This window comes from Dermacentor silvarum, chromosome 7, assembly GCF_013339745.2.
Source record: "Dermacentor silvarum isolate Dsil-2018 chromosome 7, BIME_Dsil_1.4, whole genome shotgun sequence".
Lineage (NCBI taxonomy): Eukaryota > Metazoa > Arthropoda > Arachnida > Ixodida > Ixodidae > Dermacentor > Dermacentor silvarum.
The window spans coordinates 70,521,764-70,542,873 of NC_051160.1; the positions used below are offsets into that span (position 1 = coordinate 70,521,764).

At 46.3% G+C, this 21,110-nt stretch overlaps 1 long non-coding RNA gene across 1 annotated transcript; it reads left to right on the forward strand.

Moving 5' to 3' along the window:
- The first annotated feature begins 12,159 nt into the window (after positions 1-12,159).
- Positions 12,160-19,343, forward strand: LOC119459567 (uncharacterized). The gene is made up of 2 exons (XR_005193687.2): positions 12,160-12,246; positions 19,171-19,343. It is a non-coding gene; the product is annotated as an uncharacterized LOC119459567 (long non-coding RNA).
- Positions 19,344-21,110: the final 1,767 nt, after the last annotated feature.

Below are 21,110 nucleotides of genomic sequence, written 5' to 3' on the forward strand. Positions count from 1 at the left end.
GTTTGATTGCCAGAAGATCTCATTAGGCCGCACGCATAATGTTCTCCGTCCGATTGACACCGGCACACAAGCGCCTCTGCGACAGCGCCCTTACCGCGTATCCCCTGCTGAATGTCATGTGATCGCCGAGCAAGTCGACGATGTGTTCAGCGCGGCATCATACAGCCGTGCTGCAGTTCGTGGTCGTCGCCTGTTGTTCTTGTCAGGAAAAAAGACGGCTCAATCTGCTTCTGCGTCGATTACCGCCGACTGAACAAAGTTAGGCTAAAAAATGTGTATCGCCTGACACGCATGGATGATGCCCTGGACAGCTTGCAAGGAGCCGAATTCTTATCATCACTAGACTTAAAGTCGGGTTATTGGCAGGTCCCTGTGGCACCTTTCTATCACCTGAAACTGCCTTCGTAACTCCCGATGGGCTGTACGAATTCAATCTTATGCCCTTCGGTCTATGTAATGCCCCAGCCACATTCGAAACGATGATGGATAGCGTCTTGCGTGGGTTGAAATGGAAGACCGGCCTGTGCTACCTGGATGACGTCGTCGTTTTCGCCCCTGACTTCCACAGTCACCTCCGTCGCCTCAATGAGGCACTGAACTGTTTGACGCGCGCAGGCCTTCAGCTTATCACCATCATCATCGTCATGAGCCTGAATTTCATGTCCACTGCAGAACAAAGGCCTCTCCCTGCGATCTCCAATTACCCCTGTCTTGGGCTAGCGTATTCCAACTTGCGCCTGCAAATTGTCTAGCTTCATCATCCCATCTGCTTTTCTGCATGCGGACCTGGACCGCCCTTCCCTTCTCTTGGTATCTATTCTGTAACCCTAATGGTCCACCGGTTATCCATCTTACGCATTACATGGCCTGCCCAGTTCCATTTCTTCCGCTTAATGTTAACTAGAATATCGGCTATCCCCGTTTGTTCTCTGATCCACACCACTCTCTTCCTGTTTCTTAACGTTAGTCCTAAGACTTTTCGTTCCATCCCTCTTTGTGTGGTCCTTAACTTGTTCTCGAGCTTCTTTGTTAACCTCTAAGTTTCTGCTCCATATGTTAGCACCGGTACTATGCAATAATTGTATACTTTTCATTTCAACGACAGTGGTAAGCTCCTAGTCAGGATTTGGCAATGCCTGCCGTATGCACTCCAGCCCAATTTTATTCTTCTGTAAATTTCTTTCTCGTGATCAGAGTCCCCTGTGAGTAATTGACCTAAATAAACGTACTCTTTTACAGACTCTAGAGGCTGACTGGTGATCATGAATTCTTGTTCCCTTGCCAGGCTATCGAGAATTAGCTTTCTCTTCTGCATATTCACCTTCAACCCAATTCTGATACTTTCTCGATTAAGGTGCTCAATCATTTGCTGTATTTCGTCTCCATTGTTGCTGAATAGGACAATGTCATCTGCAAACCGAAGGTTGTTGAGATATTCGCCGTTGATACTCACTCCTAAGCCTTCCCAGTCTAAGAGCTTGAATACTTCTTCTAAGCATGCAGTTTATAGCATTGGAGAGATTGTGTCTCCTTGTCTGACCCTTTCTTGATAGGTCCCTTTCTACTTTTGTTGTGGAGAACCAAGGTAGCTGTAGAATTCTTGTACATGTTTGCTGAGATATTCACGTATGCCTCCTGTACTCCTTGATTACGCAATGCCTATATGACTGCTGGTATCTCTACTGAATCGAATGCCTTTTCATAATCTATGAAAGACATATAGAGAGGTTGATTGTACTGCGCAGATTTCTCGATTAACTTAATGATAACATGGATATGATCCATCGTAGAAGATCCCTTCCTGAAGCCAGCCTGTTCTCTTGGTTGGCTGAAGTCAAGTGTTGCCCTGATTCTATAGGAAATTATCTTGGTGAATATTTTAGACAATACTGAAAGCAAGCTAATGGGTCTATAATTCTTCAATTCTTTAACGTCTCCCTTCTTATGGATTAGTAGAATGTTGGCGTTTTTCCAGCTCTCTGGTACTTCAAGTGTACAACTTCAAGTGTACCAGCTTAACATCAAGAAGTGCCAATTCGGAGCTCGCAAACTCACTATCCTGGGCCACGTAGTCTCGAAGGACGGCGTCCTTCCCGATCCGCAGAAACTTCGTGCTGTTGCTGAATTCCCGAAGCCTACCACTGTGAAAGCGCTTCGCAGCTTACTTGGTCTGTGCTCATACTTTCGGCCTTTGTAAAGATCTTCGCTTCTATAATAACACCACAGACAAAGCTGCTCGATAGCTATTTGTCTGGTTGGCCGCCGGCGTGTGATGAGGATTTCGCAACATTACGTCGTTTCTTGACTTCTCCGCCCATTCTACGTCACTTCGACCCTACCGCTCCGACTGAAGTACACACGAATGCTAGTGGGATTGGCCTTGGCGCTGTCCTTGCCCAACACAAGCCAGGCTTCTCTGAGTACGCAGTTGCCTATGCGAGTCGTGCCCTTACCAAGGCAGAGTGCAAGTACTCGCTTACCCAGAAGGAATGTTTGGCAATTGTTTGGGCGTTGTAGAAATTTCTCCCTTACTTATACGGCCGTTTGATGTAGTCACCGATCACCATTCGCCCTGTTGGCTGGCTTCATTGAAGGAACCGTCGGGTCGACTTGGCCGCTGGGCGCAACGTTTTCAAGAATTCGATATTCGCGTCATTTACGGGTCGGGACGCAAGCGCGCCGACGCACTTTCCCGCTTACCCGTGCCTTCTGACGTTGCGCCTGTTTCCCTTTCCGCAACTTCCTTCGTTAACATCAATATCAATGACATGCCTTCCGAACAGCGCAAGGGTCCCTGGATAGCCTCGGTGACCGATGTTCTCTCTATGCCTTCGACGACACCAGCCCCACAGCTCTCTCGTGCCCTTCGTCGCAAATACTTCATTATGCGCACCAGGATGCCATGTTGTACCGCCGCAACTACCAGCCCGATGGTAGAAAGTGGTTTGTTGTTATACTTCGCCATTTGCACTCCGATGTGTACATGCACTTTCACGCAGACCCACAAAACGCGCACGCTCGCGTTTTGAAAACGTATGACAGGCTTTGCCAACGACTCTACAGGCGTGGAATGTACACATACGTTTGCAAGTACATTCGTTCCTACATTGAGTGTCAACGACGCAAAACAACTTGTCAAACACCTGGCCCATTACAAATTTGCCATGTCCCTCTCCCCCGTTTGCGGGCAATCGGTGGATTATTGTGGCCATCGACCATCTCACTCGATAAGCCGAAACCGCCGCTCTTCCAACAGCTTCAGCTCGTGATCTTGCCTTGTTCATCTTGCGCAGCTTCGTTCTTCGCCACGGTGCGCCACGCGAGCTTCTCAGCGACAGAGGGCATGTGTTTCTTTCGCAAGTTGTCCAATAGCTTCTCAGTGAGTGCAATACTATTCATCGCACCATTACAAGTTATCATCCGCAGACTAATGGCTTGACGGAGTGCTTTAACCGAACACTCGGAGATATGCTCTCCACGTACATAGACTCCGACCATTCTAATTGGCCCTTCGTGCTTCCTTTCGTGACATATGCCTACAACACAGCCACGCAAGCCACCACTGGATTTTCCCATTTCTTTCTACTATAAGAGCCTGAGCCATCTTCCACAATGGATACTATACTTGCATACCACCTCAATGCATCCGAATACCACGCAGCTTCAGAACTCACTCAATGTGCCAAAGAGTGCCGCCAACTCGCACACTCATTTACATACGTGACACGAGGTCTTCAAAAGAGCCCCTTGACCAGGCTAAATCTGCCCCTACCTTTCCTGTTGGCTCGATCGTATGGCTTTCAATTCTATGCCCGACACCTGCTTTCTCCCACAAGTTTGCAGCCATATATCACGGTCCCTACAGGATCGTTCAATGCACGTTGCCGGTGAACTACGTCGTCGAGTCTGGGACATCTCCCACCGACAGACGCTGCCGCCGTCGTGAAACAGTCCACTTGAGCCGCTTAAAGCCCTACTACGACCCTCTTGTGCTTGAATCGCCTTAAGTCGCCAGGATGGCTCCTCTTCACCGCCGGGGCCAATGTAGTGGGGAAGAGAGTGGGGAACGATTGAGAGTGAACGACGAAATCCGGCAGCGCGGAGAGCGCTACCGACGCTATTGAGACAATGCTGTTGCGTAACCCAGCTGTTTTGTAAATAAACGCCTTATAATATATATATATATATATATATATATATATATATATATATATATATATAGAGAGAGAGAGAGAGAGAGAGAGAGAGAGAGAGATAGAATAGAGAAAGAAAGTTAAAGCATAATAAAATTGGCTTACAGTGCGTACGGCAGGCATTGCCAAATCCCGGGGCGCAATAACGTAAAATGATTCCAAACTGTTTTGAATCCAAACTCCTGACGACAAATTTACGTAACCACCCACGCGAGCATCGGGCCGTGACCCACAGCGCTGTCTGAACAACCCAATACAAGCACTCTCCTTGTTTATAGGTCACCTTTGTTCGCTTTCAAAAGCAATAACATTGTCTACACTCAGCGGTTTTTCTTATCTAATTGGCTGACAAGAGGCGAGGAGCACGCTCTAGTCGAGAGGGTTTTGATGGGGCCGAGCTAGCACAGTGAAAATAGATAACCGCATGAAGAGGGTGGTGCCGGCTTCTCCGATTGGTCCGCTTCGCCTTACTTAGCTTGCGGTGGCTTGTCGAAAATTGCGGCGGCGTCCAACGGAAGGATAAGAATGCCGCTAAAGCGGATCCTCAGCAGGGAATAGTTGGCAGAGCGATGTCGTATGCATGCCGAATGGGCTCCATAACGTTTTACTGCCACGCAAAAAGGTTTATTATGCACAAATAAATACATGCTCACCGGCAGCTGTTAGTAGCGAGGGCCTGAGCAATCGGCGAGCAGCCACCTTCTATTCCTTTCGGGATGGGGCAGTCTGTGGCCATTCAGAGACATTTTCTGTTTTGTTCGGCATATTAATGCATTTTTTCTCGCGTATACGTCACTTTGAAGTGGTGAGTTTTCGCGGTTTTGTGAGGTCGCGTGACAGACAGGTGATGTGGGCGTAGCCAGAAAACATTGGGCGAATAGCCGAGGGCTAATGGTGAAAAGGTGTCGAATAAGGAATGATGATTTTTCTTGTGTGCGGTTTAATCATGCATACTCAGTGTGTAGACGTTATATCAGATGGGGAGCAATCGCGGTTTTCGTGACCTCTGGTTACAGACAGGCGAAGTTGGGAGTTGCCCGAAAATGTTTTGACCGATCGTGGCGGTTGATTGCAGAAATTGGAATCAAAGCAGTTTGGAATCATTTTACGTTATAGCGCCCCCCACTGTGAAGTTACGACTGTCGTTGAAAAGAAGTGTACAATCATTGCATTCTACCGGTGCTAACATATGGGGCAGAAACTTGGAGGTTAATAAAGAAGCTCGAGAACAAGTTAAGGACAGCACAAAGAGCGATGAAGGGAAAAATGTTAGGCCTAAGCTTAAGAGACAGGAAGAGAGTGATGTGGATCAGAGAGCAAACAGGTAGCCGATATTCCATTTGACATGAAGAGGAAAAAATGGAGCTGGGCAGGCCATGTAATGTGTAGGCTGGATAACCGGTGGACCACTGGAGTTGCAGAATGGGTACCAAGAGAATGGAAACACAGTCGAGGACGGCAGCAAACTAGGTGGGATGATGAAGTTATGAAATTTGCAGGCACAAGTGGAAAACAGCTGACGCAAGACAGGGTTTATTGGGGGTTGCAGGGAAAGGCTTTCGTGCCGCAGTGGACATAAAAATAGGATGATATATATATATATATATATATATATATATATATATATATATATATATATATATATATATATATAAACTGGGTAACACTCGCAGGGTTAGTTCTAATTGCAAAACATAAATACCCCAGAAAGTGGATGATGAAACGTATCCGCGGTAGCTCAATGGTGAGAGCATCGCACGCGTAATGCGAAGACGTGGGTTCGTTCCCCACCTGCTGACAGTTGTTTTTTCATCCGTTTTTATTTCCATTAATTTATAATTTCTTTAATTCAATTAATAAGTACAAGCAATTTACCCTGTGTTGTCCTTGGTGTCATTGTTGGATTCTTATGATATGATTAATAAAAATCGGGCCGCTCAGTTCCCTTTCTTCTCGTTCACACATATATATACGTATATATAGTGGTGTGTGTGGGCTTGCGTGTGTGTGAGCAGAAGAGAAGAAGGACACACGTCCGAATTTAAGGGTTTATTAACGTTTGGCTGGTGTGCCAAACTTTATCAGAATAAGCCGAGTACTTGGAGTTATGGTAGTAAATAGAGGGGCGCAGCTTCACGATGTCACTCAGTACACGCAAAAGCCCTGCGCACTGCACTCTTGCCAGGCTCGACAAACATTGAATTCTTTTTCTAGGGTTTTACGTGCCAAAACCAGTTCTGATTATGAGGCACGTCGCAGTGGAGGGCTCCGGATTAATTTTGACAACCTGGGGTTCTTTAACGTGCACTACAACGCAAGCACACGGGCGTTTTTGCATTTCGCTTCCATCGAAATGCGGCCGCCGCGGCCCGGATTCGATTCCGCGACCTCATGCTCAGCAGCGCAACGCCTTAGCTGACTGAGCCACCCCGGCGGGTAAAAACATTGAATTCTACTAAACAATGATATCGTTGCAAGCATAGTGTTATGAAGGTCAGATCCTTATCCTACTGGGAGCCAAGTCTAAGGTATCAAGCAATGAAGAAAAAAAGTGGGAACAGTAAATGCGGAAGCCTTTGCTGGAGGTTGTGGGTATCACTATCAGTCACTACAGGTCGCGTTTTAATTTCCTAGTGTAAAAGAAAAACACCTCTGCAATTACTGCATTCTTAGCGCTGCCGGCTTAAATTCGCTTTACCCTTACGAACCAAACAAACGCAATGAAATCTGGGGCGCTAAATAAGGTCAAGCAATTCCCATCTCTACCTGCCGCTGCCCTCTAAGATCGGTGAACCACTTTTCAGCCTACCCCCACTTGGTGCGTCTGTCACGGAAGCTGCGAAATCTCCGTATCTGATATGACGTGTAAACGATGTTTACCTATGATTCGGCCGAATACAATAAAAAATATTCTTACGATCCTACACCTATTTTCGCCATGAGCCATAGAATAATTCTCAAAGTTTGGAGCGCTGCGCGCGCTTCTCTAGTCTGTCACGCGATCTGACAAAACCGCGGTAACTCACCACGTCAAAGTGACATGCGCGCACTCAAGATGCAATAATATGCCGAACAAAACGGAGCATTTTTCAGATAATCGGAAACTTCCACGTTCTGCAACGCGGAAGCGCCATAGCTAAACGATGCAAAGCACTGACGAATTCTTGAAATGGTTCCCCCTGATGTTGTTTCCGGTGTCTGAAGATCATGCGATGAACGAAGCAGTGAGATCCATCTTTATAGCAGTTGTCGAAGACTTAAATGGTGTTTTGAAAACGAGTCGTTGCGAGGTCTACTTGTGAAGTCAGAAGAGACGCTGGCCCACGAAACCCAAATTCGCCATCAAACTTGCTCTTTTCCTTTCACCCGGTTAAGCCTCACCTCCGGTCTCCTGTAGTAAAGTTTGAAACAAAAGTTTCCAATTTAACCAAGGCACTGTGGGTAAACCAGGCAGGGGAAGGAGTGACGGAGGAAGGGTTGCCAACGCCACGCTTGGAACGCCGGACAAAGAAGCAGACGTGACAGAAGAAGCAGGAGTCGTATTGCTAGTGGACAGAGCAGACGTGGAGTAGACGTGCACGCAAAGAAGGAAAAGGATCCATGTTCCAGGTAGAAACTGCAGTAGTAGAAAGTAGTGCTTAGCAGTTTTACCACGTCGCCAAAATTGTACTAAACCGACGAAGCGACCGAAGGAGAAGCCTAACGACCAAGGCCAAACAGCTTGCTCAAGGATCACCCAACAGCTGTCTTTTATTCAACCAGCAGAAAGTAATGGTTACACTGCGTGCTAGACTGGGTCAGCAAACTTGACCAAATGTGATATAACATTGAGCGCGTGGCGGCGCTAGTGGTCAGACACTTCGAAAGTGAAACTGGGGATACAACAGTCTGCTATGCCATTGTGAGTTACGGTTTTGAGGGTTAGGACCACGACAATTTCCCGGACAACAAAATTTGAAGTTTTATGCTTTGCGTATTTTTACGACTAAATTCTACCCTTTCAGGTAGAGTCGAATGAGCAGGAGCTATGATGTTATTAGTTAGAGCGAAGGCCCAATGTATCACCTAAATCAATACAATTCCCGTAGTACAATCATCTGAGGGGTGTGAACTTGTTGCACAGCTGTGACAAGAGTATAACGGGCTTTGAAAGAGTCTTGGATATCATTCCCTCTGTCTTATATGGAGTAAAGGATGCCGGTGCCCAAGCATAGTCTGCACATAGCGGTGGCTTAGAAAGCCGTGTATTGTGCGAAATGAGCGAAATACTCACTTGGAAGATTCCTGAGGTTCATTAACGTTTTTTTCGAAACTTGAGAGAGGATTCTTGATTTCGAGTCTTGTCCAGCAATATCGACGAAAATATTCGTAGCTGCCGCGGCATGCGCTTGAACGCATCGAGGTTTTGCAGCACGGTCGAGACCCTACAGCGTCTCCCGCAAATACAAGAGCTCTGAACAACAGGGCCGTTCTCTCAGAAAGCTAAAGGGGGACTTAAGTAAGTGGCGCTGCCACAAGCCACTGGCAGGGAGCCGGACGCATGTCAGCAACCTGGCATTGAATGACATTGCGGAGGCTGGACGAGAAAGGGCTGGTAGGCTCCATGGTGAAGGGCTCCATAGACAGCTCTCGGGTGACTTCTACGCAGACAAATGCCTGCGTGCTAGTTCTGCAACCGTCGCTGATCTGCGTCATCAGTGACGCTTGTTCGTAACTTCATGGAAAGGCACTAGAGCTACGCATCCTGCATTGAAGGACGCATCGTCTAAACTCACGGCTTGTGTAAAATGTCGTAGCTATGGCACCGGGTGATAACGACTGGAACATTGTGCATTTTCTTGGCCAGTAGCAGTTAAAAAGCATCAGAATCGATTCCTTTCAATATGTGCTTAGTTTTTCTTTTCTGTTTCCAACATGGCAGCGTTCACGCGTCTGCCCATATCCATAACGTCTTCTATGTAACTAGTGAACGTTTAACCCCCGTTCTATGCGCGTGTGTGCAAACGCTGTTCAGTTCGAGTCTTTGAACAACGGCATGATTAAATACTTCCGGGAATGATGTCATGATTGTCGGCAACGTTCGGAAATCGGCCTCATGGTTCTTAAACCAGCGATCGGTGAAACCAATAAGAACAATGCGTTCGCCAGCTTGATCAAGTCGTCCCATTTATTCAAAGCGGTAACGCGTTCTTAGTAGTCGAGCCAAATTCCAACGCCACTGTCGTACGTCACACTGAGGATGGAATTCTATCCCGCTGCCGGAGAGCGCCAGCGCCGAGGACGGGCGGTGACGGGACCGTCTGTTTGTCAGCGTCTGACATGGTGAAAGGTAGGGCCCGAAATTTGAGTTCTAGGGAAGTAGATGATAGAGAACCCAGCTCTTCCGCCTAATTGAAAGGAATTTTATTAGATCCAGAGCTGAGGATGCTTGAGAGTGCAGAAATGGTTCGAGCTTGAGGGCGCAGCCTCTAAGCTCAAGCCTGTGCAGCGAGTAATGTTTTCCTAATACACCTGCCTGCCGCCAGGCCTTCTCCCATTTTTTGTAAAACATATGTTCATACATCATACATATGATGCGCCAAGATTTAAAATATCCAAATGCCACGTACCTGGACACAACCAAGGTAATGTTGTTTGCTGTTGCTTGGAGTTACTCAGATTACTTCTTGCATTCCGCCTAATTACATAATTAGTATTAATTATTTTATGAACTTCTTAGTTATTCTATATCCATGAAAAGTGCCAATGAGAAAATTGTAGAGGAACGTGAAAAAAATTTCACGTTTCCCACTCAGCGCCCACTCAGCAAGGGCAGACACATAGTGTGCCTACATTCCCCACGCGCGCACGCAGGTGTGCCGGAGCGCAGCATATATCCTCATTTGAGTACGCCCTCCGCCTGGCGCAAGTGGTTTAATAAACTAATTCATTTTCTCAAAGTGCGTCACGAAATTTGTAAAGTACGACTTACATGCGACCTGCAGACTTGATAGCATCGGATTGTAATTTGAACATAAGAGATAACATAATTCTGTTACGCGAAAACTAAAAATTACGCTTGCTCTCTAGACGAAACTTTTTGTTTGTCGACGCGAAGGTGTACACGCACTGACGCATAAAATTTGCCGGGGTAGCCATATACAGCTTTGCTGTAAAACTCCCGCTACAGCTTGCTGTTGCTGAATGCGTACTACATAAATGCTTTTTTTTTCCAACCGATTCGGAAGCCTGGTAATGCACGCAAAATTGCCGCATGACTGCACGCTTGAGGCTCTCGGGGTGTTTGTCCCCCAGCCTTGGCAGATCTCGAGCTGCGTCGTGCGCGGGTCGTTCACAGCCTGTTCTTTGGCCAGTTACTTTGCAACTTCAGCAACGAGCAAAGTCCATTACTTCAAATCACTTTCAGACCATTGGATGGGTGTCGTGGCGCACGATCGACTGCGTAACTACCCAGCATTACTCGCATTTTGAGCGATTTGGTTAAAGCATGACAAAACTTCTCGTGCCGCATATTTTTCGCGGAACAGGATTGAATGGGAAGGCGCAAGAAAAGCGCAAATATCGGTAGATATGGCCGTAATGAAAAAAAAAATTATGTTTATTATGCTTACATATTTAGCCATGTAAATAAAACAAAACTCCAATGCTTTTTATAGCTTTTAACGAATATTGAAACCCTAAAACAATACCAAGTCTAGACAGTACATCATGATACGCTTCCCATTCTTCAATTTCTTGATCGCGGTTGGACACGATGCATATTTTTTTTCTCAATAACAATCAAGGTATCGCACTCTCACGATGTATGAAGAAATGTCCAATTTATTTTGTCTACCCTCTTTTCTAGCAATACGAGGTCCATCAGGCCCTTTATTTCCAGGTGAGATTACAATTGAAGTCATCTTATTGCTTAGTTCATTGCTTTCTATTTTTTATGCTTTCAATAGCGGGAATGCAAGAATATGTTGCATCGGAATTGTTGCTTCTCTAGGCACACTTTCACGAATTAGGCAGATTACCCTCAAGCATTGTGCTCAGTTATTAACTATGATTCCAAGCCATTTTTTTCCTTAGAACATGTTTTATTCGCAGCGAAGATCCTGTAAGCGAATAACTTTTGTTCAATTAGCTATGGACAACATTAGAGACTAGAGCATCTGCATTCCTTTCCCCTCTAGCATTGAAGCTCAATATGAATTGTTCTTGTCCCTGTGCACCCGCCGTGGTTGCTTAGTGTCTATGGTGTTGGGCTGCTATGCACGAGGTCGCGGAATCAAATCCCGGCCATGGCAGCCCCATATCGATGCGGGTGAAATGCGAAAACACCCTTTCACTTAGATTTAGGTGCACGTTGAAGAACCCTAGATGGTACTAATTATTCCCGATTCCCCCACTTCTGTGTGCTTCACCATCAGATTGCGGTTCTTGCACATAATACCCCATAATATAATTTCTTTTGTCTCTGTGAAGTTCATCACGTCGATGCGGCAATATGTGTACGGAAAACTAAAGCGCATGATTAAATAAGTATAAAACCGTCCCAACAAAGCTACAAGCCGCAATACAATGATGGTGTAAGATTGAGGGCTCTGTGCAAACATGATGTTTGTTGGAGGAAAGCGAACGTAATACAAAAGTCGATGTCAATGCCGTGCACGGAATGAAAGGCAGCTCGTTCACGTTTTGGTGATCAATAAGCTGCACATTTGTGTCTATATATATATATATATATATATATATATATATATATATATATATATAGTGTATGAAAAAAATTATGGGGTTTTACGTGCCAAAACCAGTTCTGATTATGAGGCATGCCGTAGTGGGGGACACCGGAAATTTGGACCACCTGGGGTTCTTTAACATGCACCTAAATCTAAGTACACGGGTGTTTTGATTGGTGTAGCAAATATTTACATATTTCTCATTGCTCCTGAACTGAGTTGCCTAACTTTGCAGTAATCTATGTTTGCAGGATTTCACTTCTTCCCAATCTCTGGCCGAAGCTTGGTCTCTCCGCGATTTTATCTGCCTGCTTTAGGGACCCTGCGTGAGTGCCCTATTTTATCTGCTGTTGCTTTTTTATAGTATATATTTGCATTCAAACGTTGTTTCGGATTTGAAAACCAATAAGAGCTTTACTGTAACCGATTTGATGTACCACTAGGCACTGAATCATGTGAGGGTTATCTCCTCCTTGTCCTTCCGTACTTAGCTCATTCCATATAATTTGTTCTAAGAAAGTGTGCCTTCTTGGGTATCATATGTTATTTATGTCAAAGGACAGATGTAAAGAAAAAAAGCCGTAGTTTCGCCCGAAAGGCGAAAAATCAATTGCGATAGCAAAATAGTAGAGAGCTATACGGACTAAGGGTTGTAGTTTTATCGGCTTACAACTGAATTACAACACATTGGCTTACAAACTGACTTAACAAGCATGGCGTCAGTGCGCTTAAGTTAACATGAATCGATCACACTCCATGACCGAAGATAACCGCTGTAAAAACGCTGGCGTGAGCAAACGCGCTACAGCAGCGAGCGAAGTTTCGTGCGGTCTATGGCTTTGACGAAAAATGAGCGGCGAAATCACAGCGCATACAAAGGTAGGAGCCGTGTGCAGATCGCTTTCAAGATACGGTGTGCGCGACCGCCCACAGACGCGCAAAGTACAATTCGGAAGTTGCCGGCAGAGTAGAAGCCGTACTCCCTCCCTCTCACGCTGCCTTCCCGCTTTCTTCCTTTCGCGTGCGATATCGCTGATTCCCCTTGCGCCCAGTCGCAAGATACCCAGCTGGTGCCACAGCACAACGTCGCCCCTCCTCCCTCCCTCCCATCCCCCCACGGCCTTGCGCACGACAGAAGACTTCGCATTTGCTCTCCGCCGTGCGTTCGCTCTCTGTGAAAGCGCGCGTCCCTCGCGGGATTTTCACTCGCACATACAGCGTACTGCGCGCGGCGATGATTTTCTCGCCCTTGGACTTTATACTGAACCTCACGACGACGGCGATGGCAGAAATCTGCTTGGAGTGTTCATGCTGTAGTCAGTAAACCAGCGTTCGCATTCACCAGACAGAAGGGCTGCTAGAGGTGCCGTAACCGCTGCTTCGTCCTACGCTCCTCTATATGTACTCTATGAAATAATTATAGCAAGCGCTTCACAGCTTCAATAATCATCCGATTCAGTATGACTATGTCTCACTTCATGATTTTCTACGATCAAGCTGGAAAGTCGTTAAGGGCCGATCACATTGGGACGACATGGCACCTATGTAAACAAGAGGCCGACAATACAACGGCTTTTGGCCGACACGTCGGCAGAATTGTCGCTTGGTAAGGTATCGCCGCAGACTTGGCAAGGTGTCACAGTAAGCTGACAGCGCCGCCTGCGTGGCCGACGACTACGATTCGGCGTTGTATGACAATCTTTCATCCCACCGACATCGACATAACCAGTCTGACAACCGACGTTCGGCGAGTCATCGTGAAATTGGCTGCTCAGCGAAAATACCACACCGATTACGGAACTGCCCGAGCAGTTGAGCTGTATTGACCCTTTTCGCGGTGCAGTTTGTTCTAGAGAAACAAGATGGCGCTTTCGGAGGCGCGCCACGCGTTGCCTCAGCGAAACCGAATGAATACGAAACCTTTAGCGCTTCTGCCCTGTTTCTGTGCAATCAGCTCTTGGAAATACAACTGGGTTTTCGCACACGCATTGTGCGCGGTCCATTGATGCTAAAAAATGTAGAGCGGTGGATTGAAGACATGTACAGTTGTTGGCGGCAAAAATAGTTACTGACGTATTGAGGAATGGAATGAATATGTCTGACCAAATTCACGGGCCGTTGCTGCATATGTACAGCCTGTGTTGCCGGCTCTTCTGGATGCACGACTTTCCTCGTAGATTAAAAAAAAAACTCACTCATCTGCCAGCGTTGTATCGCTAACTTCCAAGGAAAAGACCAACTCCGTAACGTCGGCAAGAGTAAGTGCCGCTCGTTAAACAATGACAACGGGAGAAGTGCTGCTTCCTAGCATAGCTATTTTCACGCGTGCTATCTACACACATCTACCTGAACTCGCAGGCAAACTTCTGACGCTCCATCGCCAACGTGTTAAGAGCATGAGAATGGGCGATCACTTGAATTAATAGGCCAAAGCATGGCTGACAGCGACTCCACCGACAGCACACGAATGGTCGAAGCTGAATGTTTCTTGACTGTGCACAGTAGTAAGCGAGTTACTAGCGATAATACATCTTTGCTATTGCTACAAGATATAACAAAGTGTAGAACAGCAACGTTCCAACCCTTGTGTGCAGCAATAACAAATATATTGCAACTGAGCACACCTGCGAGCGATTAGGCAGAAAATAATCACATAGCGACCGCACCGATGAATTTCACTGAGTCGGAAACGTGACAAGCCGCTGCTTCAAAGTATTTACCAAATAAAGAAAAAAAGAGTAAAACACACTGATCCTGATGCAATTCGTAACCGGAAAATTTGGATAGATTGGAATACATATTTAGCCTTGCTTTAGAACAAGCACCATATACACGACTCGCGCCGTTTGGACAAAGCTCAATGGATTCCGAAAGAGCTTTTACATGTGCTCTGAAGCTGTGGCCAAAGCTTCGTGTCGTCCACCCAGTCAGCGTCTACAATATCTCCTCAAACATTGGTTTCTTGAGTCGCGCCGGGCGTCGTGTACATCCACTGTAAACACAGAGGCGACGGAGGCAGCTGAGGCAAGCAATGGACGCGTCACAACGTGACCATACATGCCAGAGCCCACGGGATAACCGCGAAAGGGTCAATATGTATTTCATTTCTCTCAAAATGAGTGAAAACATGCTTCCGAAGTTGATCTCGCCAGTCGTCGGTTAGCCATTGTCGATAATGTTAAGCGGAGATGTTGACCTACAGTATGACCTACAGATGACGACTTCGGGCACCTACTACCGGAGGGCTTAAACTAACGACCCGGTCACAGTAGGTTGACAAGACACTCATCTTCGCATCCCGAGTGCAGTGAAGTACAAGTTTTTGTCGTAGTAATATCAAATGAACCCCACTTGACGTCTTACAACGCGCACAAAAGAATGATGAAGCGACGACACCGTAACAGAAGCCGGAACCCGCTGCGAGAAGCAGCCGCGACTTCCATTTGCGAAGCCCGGCCACTTACAGTGTGTTCGAACGACGAGCACACATTAACAACATTTTACAGTGTACTTGGCTTGCCGTGGGGCGGCCGTTGGCGCTGTATAATATCAGAGGATCTCTTCAGCTAATACCCGCGCTCTTAAGCCTTTTGGGTCAACAAACCGCGAGCAGATCTCGGAAACAGCTTCCAGTTCTCACTAATACTCTTTGCTGTCAATGAATCCTGACTTAAATCGAACGCCATTAAAGTATCTTTTGAGAGCACTAGGACGAAACGGTATATTACAAGGACTTGCTATATCCGCAGCAGCCGGCTGTCGCATCGAAGGCGCTGGCAAGTTTCGTATACGCTGAACGGCTGAATAGTTGCAGTGTAGCAAAATCGACCCTCTGTCTGCCGACAACTACTGTCTGCAGACCCGCCAGAAGGCTATTTCGTCGGCGTAGTATGGCAGGTGCACCGATAATATAAGGAGAGAGCGGTCGCGTGAAGTCGGCACGCCAACCTTAACCTTGCGTACGCTTACAGTGATCGCGCCTCACAGGGTGCGCTCTCGATCACTACACATTTGCGTACGCCGCTGGTTATCGCGGTGCGTTTCGTACGCGGGATGAGCTCCAACCGAGAAAAAAAATTGACTCCCCATCCTGGTCCTGGTAAAGTGGATGTCCAGCGAAGTTCTTGAGAACCACCACTACGATACGGCTGGGGGGGTATGCAATGCGTCTCCGTCGCGCAAAATGCCGTGGAGTGATGGACGCGAGGGAGAGGGGGCGCAATTGTGCTCCGGAACTAACTGCGCATTTAGCGACCCGGCGCAAGGGCATCTGGCGATTTAATCTCGCGCGTGAAAGGGGGAAAGTGGGGAGGGAACGCGGCAGGGAAGGTATGCGGCTTCTACTCAGCCAACAACTGCGCACTTGCACTTTGCGCTGCTGCGAGCAGTCGCGCGCACTCTATCTTGAAAGCGATCTGCACACAGCTCCTACCTTTCTATGCGCTGTGCTTTCGCCGCTCAGCTTCCATTGAAACGATAGACCGCACCAACCTTCGCTCCCTGATGTCGCCGCGCTTTCTCATGCTTGTCTGCGGTCATCAAGTGTGATCTATTCATGTTTGCTTGTGCGCGCTGACACCATGCCAACCCCCGGAAAGTAAAGCTAGTTTCGGTTTCAATGCATATGAGCGCTCCTAGTGGTTGCCGGACATCCTAAGTTATTTTTCTTATTTTTTTCTTTTTGTGAATTTTAAATCGCGCGAAGCGCGGCAAGTGGTCCCCATCGTGCGTCCGTCAAACTTTCCTCCGCTCACCCTTGCCACTCGATCAGCGATATAACAAGTCATATCGCGCTTGGTCGTCTGCTTCGGTTGTCGTCCCAAGTGTGAAGATGGGAAAGATAAGACAGAGAAGCTTGATCAGGCTGGCAACCAACGGAAGACGGAGGGCAAACCAGGTCGTCCAAGCATTAAACGAAGACGGTTAAATCGGGGCATCCCATGTGTTGCGAGGCTCTGTGGTGTTCGAACACCAGAAATTCCAGTTCTGCGAAGTTTTTCAGGTTTCCTAATGACCACGGGTACGCACGAGTATTTCACTCTATTTCTCGAGAAGGTATTCATTTTGCATGAGTAAACCAGTTCTGTGCAAGCCTGAGTTGACTGACATAAGAGCAGTGCATGCGCGTGTCGCTCGACTCATTCGTCATGACGGAAGCCCATCTGTTGCCGGTGAAATACTTGTAATGAAGGGCGTGAATGCGCATATTTGGGCTATATATTTTGGTCATTCTTTGGTGACATGCACAGCGAAGTTAAAAAAAAAGACGCAGCCGCGGTGGTTAATAATTTTCGCATTGGTTTGGATCTTCTTGAGTCTGTTTTCACTCATTATGTACAAATTTCCTTTGTGAATGAAAATTACTTCTGTTGATTGTCACTTTCGCACTGCGTGGCGGTCAATCTTTTTCCAGTACCGACTGTGTGAATAAAAACAAAAGCGTTCAACTTTTACTTGTGTGGAGTTTTGGCTGGCCGAGAAATCGGCTAGTTTTAGTTGATCCACTTCACAACAGAGGAACAAAATTAATGATTGATGGTGCCAGGAAGTTTTCTTCATGCTACCTCCCACTATATCTGTGGACTAGTTGAAGTGTAGCCTAAACGTAACCGCAAGTAATGACTTTCGAAGCAACTACTTTCACGAAATGACGAAATGTAATATATTAACCGCGAATATTGGTAATTAGTAACAACTTGAGGCTATTAGTAACAACTTGAGTAACTTGAGGTTACTAGTAACTTGAGTAACTTGAGTAACTTGAGGTTATTAGTAACAACTTGAGTAACAACGCATGAAACCAAGATACAGGCCCCCCATTTGCACTGTCAATCACAAAACCCGATTTTTGTCTGATTGCACAAGTAACGTAGTGTATCAGATTCCCTTGAATTGTGGAAAAGTTTACATAGGTCAAACCGGACAATGTTTCAATGATCGTGCTCGACAACACTGCAACAATGTAAAGAACGGATATGGTAGCCATTTAGCTGACCATTGTAAAAAACATGCATGCGCTCCGATGTTTAATCAAACGAAATTTATAGGAAAAGGAAAATCTAAGAAGGAAAGAGAAATTTTAGAGGCCTTTTTCATCAGCATCGAAGGTGACAATTGTGTCAGTTCGCCTTCTCTTCTACTATCGGAGAAAGAAATAAACTTCTTGAAAGAAAGATTGGCATTGTGATTAGTGAGTGTTTGATGTGCGCATGTATTTTGAGTATGTATAAAAAAGGCTGGTTTTCTTGCAATAAACATTCAGTTGGCAGTCAGCGCTTGTCCTGTGGTCTTCGTTCCTTTCTCGTCCTTGTTCATTACGCGCTGTTACTTAATACCTTCGCTCAATTGGTAATTAACAACGGTTCGTTGTATAAATATTCTTCATTTTAATTGCTTGGCACTGGTGTGTACGAGCATTGTCCCAGTGGTTTAGAAAATGAATAGCAGCTTGCAAGATAAAGCTGGTAGGAAGAAAGCGCTTCCTAAATACACGACACACTTCAGCGGGTTCTGCTCCGCGGTTTGGCCAATGTCGCTGCACGGCCAGCAGACCTGCAAGAGAGCACAAACTATGTCTGTTTGCATGCGAAGTGGGAAAGGAGGGCTTCAACGGCAACCCTCCTCCTCCCGGCTGCGCGCCCTCTCCCTCTACCTTCTGACATCATCAGTTACGTCATGGAAGCATTCTTTTGTTTGTGAATTATTTGCAGTAGATATCCGGCAGCCGCCAGTTGTGGAAGCGGCGCTGCCGCCGCGTATCAGCATGGGACCGAGCGTCCCATGGGAGGTATAGGCAGTTTCCGGCCCCTGATGTCATTCTTAGTAACAACATAGAGGCTTGCACCAGGGCCGCGAATCAACAATACTGCTTATGAGCTCATAGCACAGTACCTTTGCAATAGTAGTAATGAAATAAACGTATCTTTTGAAACATTTTTGCTTTAGCGGTACTTGGTGTAGCCTATATTAATTGTATTTCATGTCTTGTATTTTTATCTAGACCGGGAAGTGTAGCTTTCCAGGTTTGTGGATAATTTTGCTTTGAAATTCCGATAGACAAATCCATTTTCACGATCTGCACAAGTTCGGCCTAAAGGAAGTCAACTCTACTTCGTAAATATTATTTCTTCCAAAAATTAACTTACAATTTCTCACTCTCTCATTCTTCTATGCTTATTGTAGGTATAATTATTCAAGAATTACATATTAATACTGGTTACATATCTCACATTTACTTTTTCTACTTTCAGTGAATATTTCCATCGAACTTCGCGCAAAGGATTCGCTCATTGACGACCTTGCTGAAGGCAACAAAACCGACTGCATAGAAGAGTTTGAAAAGTATGTACCTACATTGAAGAAAAAAATCTATACAAAATATTGTCGCTCATAGTGCTCAATAAAAGAAAAATGTTGCAGTGACGTCTCAATTCCTGAACGCGCGTTACGCTCAAGCGTATGGACGCCGCGAACCTGCACAGCGAGCACCGCGGCGTTGAAGCACAAAGGGAAAGGGCGAGAACGCGGTCACGGACGCTACTTTGATCTCGAAGGTGCACCGACTGCACATATTGGTACACATGTACATATTGCTACACATGCAAGGAAAATACGCCGAGAACTCGCACAGCGAGAACTGCGGCGTCGAAGTACAAACGGAAAGGGTGCGAACGCGACGATTCTCTTCTCCACCTCCAGGCGCCTTCCCCCTACGGCGATCGTTTCCCTCGTGGTGACAAACATAATATCACGTGCATTTGACAGATTATCTCGAACTGTAACGAGAGGTAACTGGAAAGCGTCAACAGGGTGATAGTCCTTCCGTACAGAATCTAGATATATATGTTTAATGTACCGCAGATGATTACTTTTCAAAGCCAAATATTCTACTCTGTAATGTGTCTCCTAGCTACACAGTAACGATTTCTTCATTTGCTACTCTTACGTATGATGTACAATCCTTTCTCATCTTATTATCTGATAACTACTGATAAAATTAAATGAAATGTCTCGCGCTTTCCCTGAACTATATAGTTTGCTTTAAAGAAATTCAACACTAGACCGAGTTCCTACTAGAAGAAATAAAATGAGTCAAGACTTTCAGCAAACACAATATGTAAAGTATATACAAAATATAACCACGCTATTTTAGTGGATACCTCGAAAGTGCGAAAACATTTAATAAAGCGCCAGATTACACAACAATCACAATGAAAGTGGAAAGCGAAATGAGCGTTCAAGTTGCAGGGTTCTATTTAGGTTCAAATCCAGTAAATCATATAGTCAGTTTACTTCCAGAAGGGCACATCATCTTAGCTATTGACGCACTCAGACTGTGAAAACACTCGTCAGTCTCCAGTAAAGGTGACACTTCGGACCTACAAATCCGTGCCTTCTGCCAGGAAGAGCCATAACGGAGTACAGCGAGACTCGGCGAATTAAAGGAATGTTTCATATGCAAGCGCGACATCACATGAATGTTTATTTCACGCCTTCAAACGCTGATGGCTGCTTCTAGTGGCGCGTCTTCTGGGCCTGCTTCAACATGGTGGCTACTTCACCCTCTCTGCGACACTGGGTGCGCTTGAGTAATCCTTTTAGTTTGCTTGGGTACGAGGATCGCAATCTGGCTGGCTTCCTTTACCCGACTTTCGGTTGTGCGATGCTATCAGCGAAGCTCTCCTCGACGCTCGCTAACAACCCTGGCTAACTACCTTATCAGCAGCATCACCCACGCAGCCAATAAAGAATGCACCGGACCCTCCACCGTGGCCTGCCAAGAACTTCAAAATCGTTCTCAAGAACATGGTCTGTCTCGACTGCACAAAAATATGCTCCTGCATGCTAAGCCAGATAATCAACGACGCATCAACGACCACACTGCTCAAGACCAAATTCGCGCCAACAACATCAACAGTACCTTCCTGGTGAGCACTGTGCGGAATTCTTCAACACCATTTGCACCCTCAACTTCAACAGAACCACCTACGATGGGGCCACCCACGTAGTTAAGCCCACGGATACATGTCGCGGCGTCATCTTCCTAACTATCGACACACCCGAGCAAGCCATACTCCCCTCTCTCACCAGCTACAATTCCAACCTCACAATCGGACCTGCCGGGCGACTGGGCAACACTGAGTCCATGTTCTTCACCTTCAAAGGGAAGCGAGTCCCCTACTATACCAAT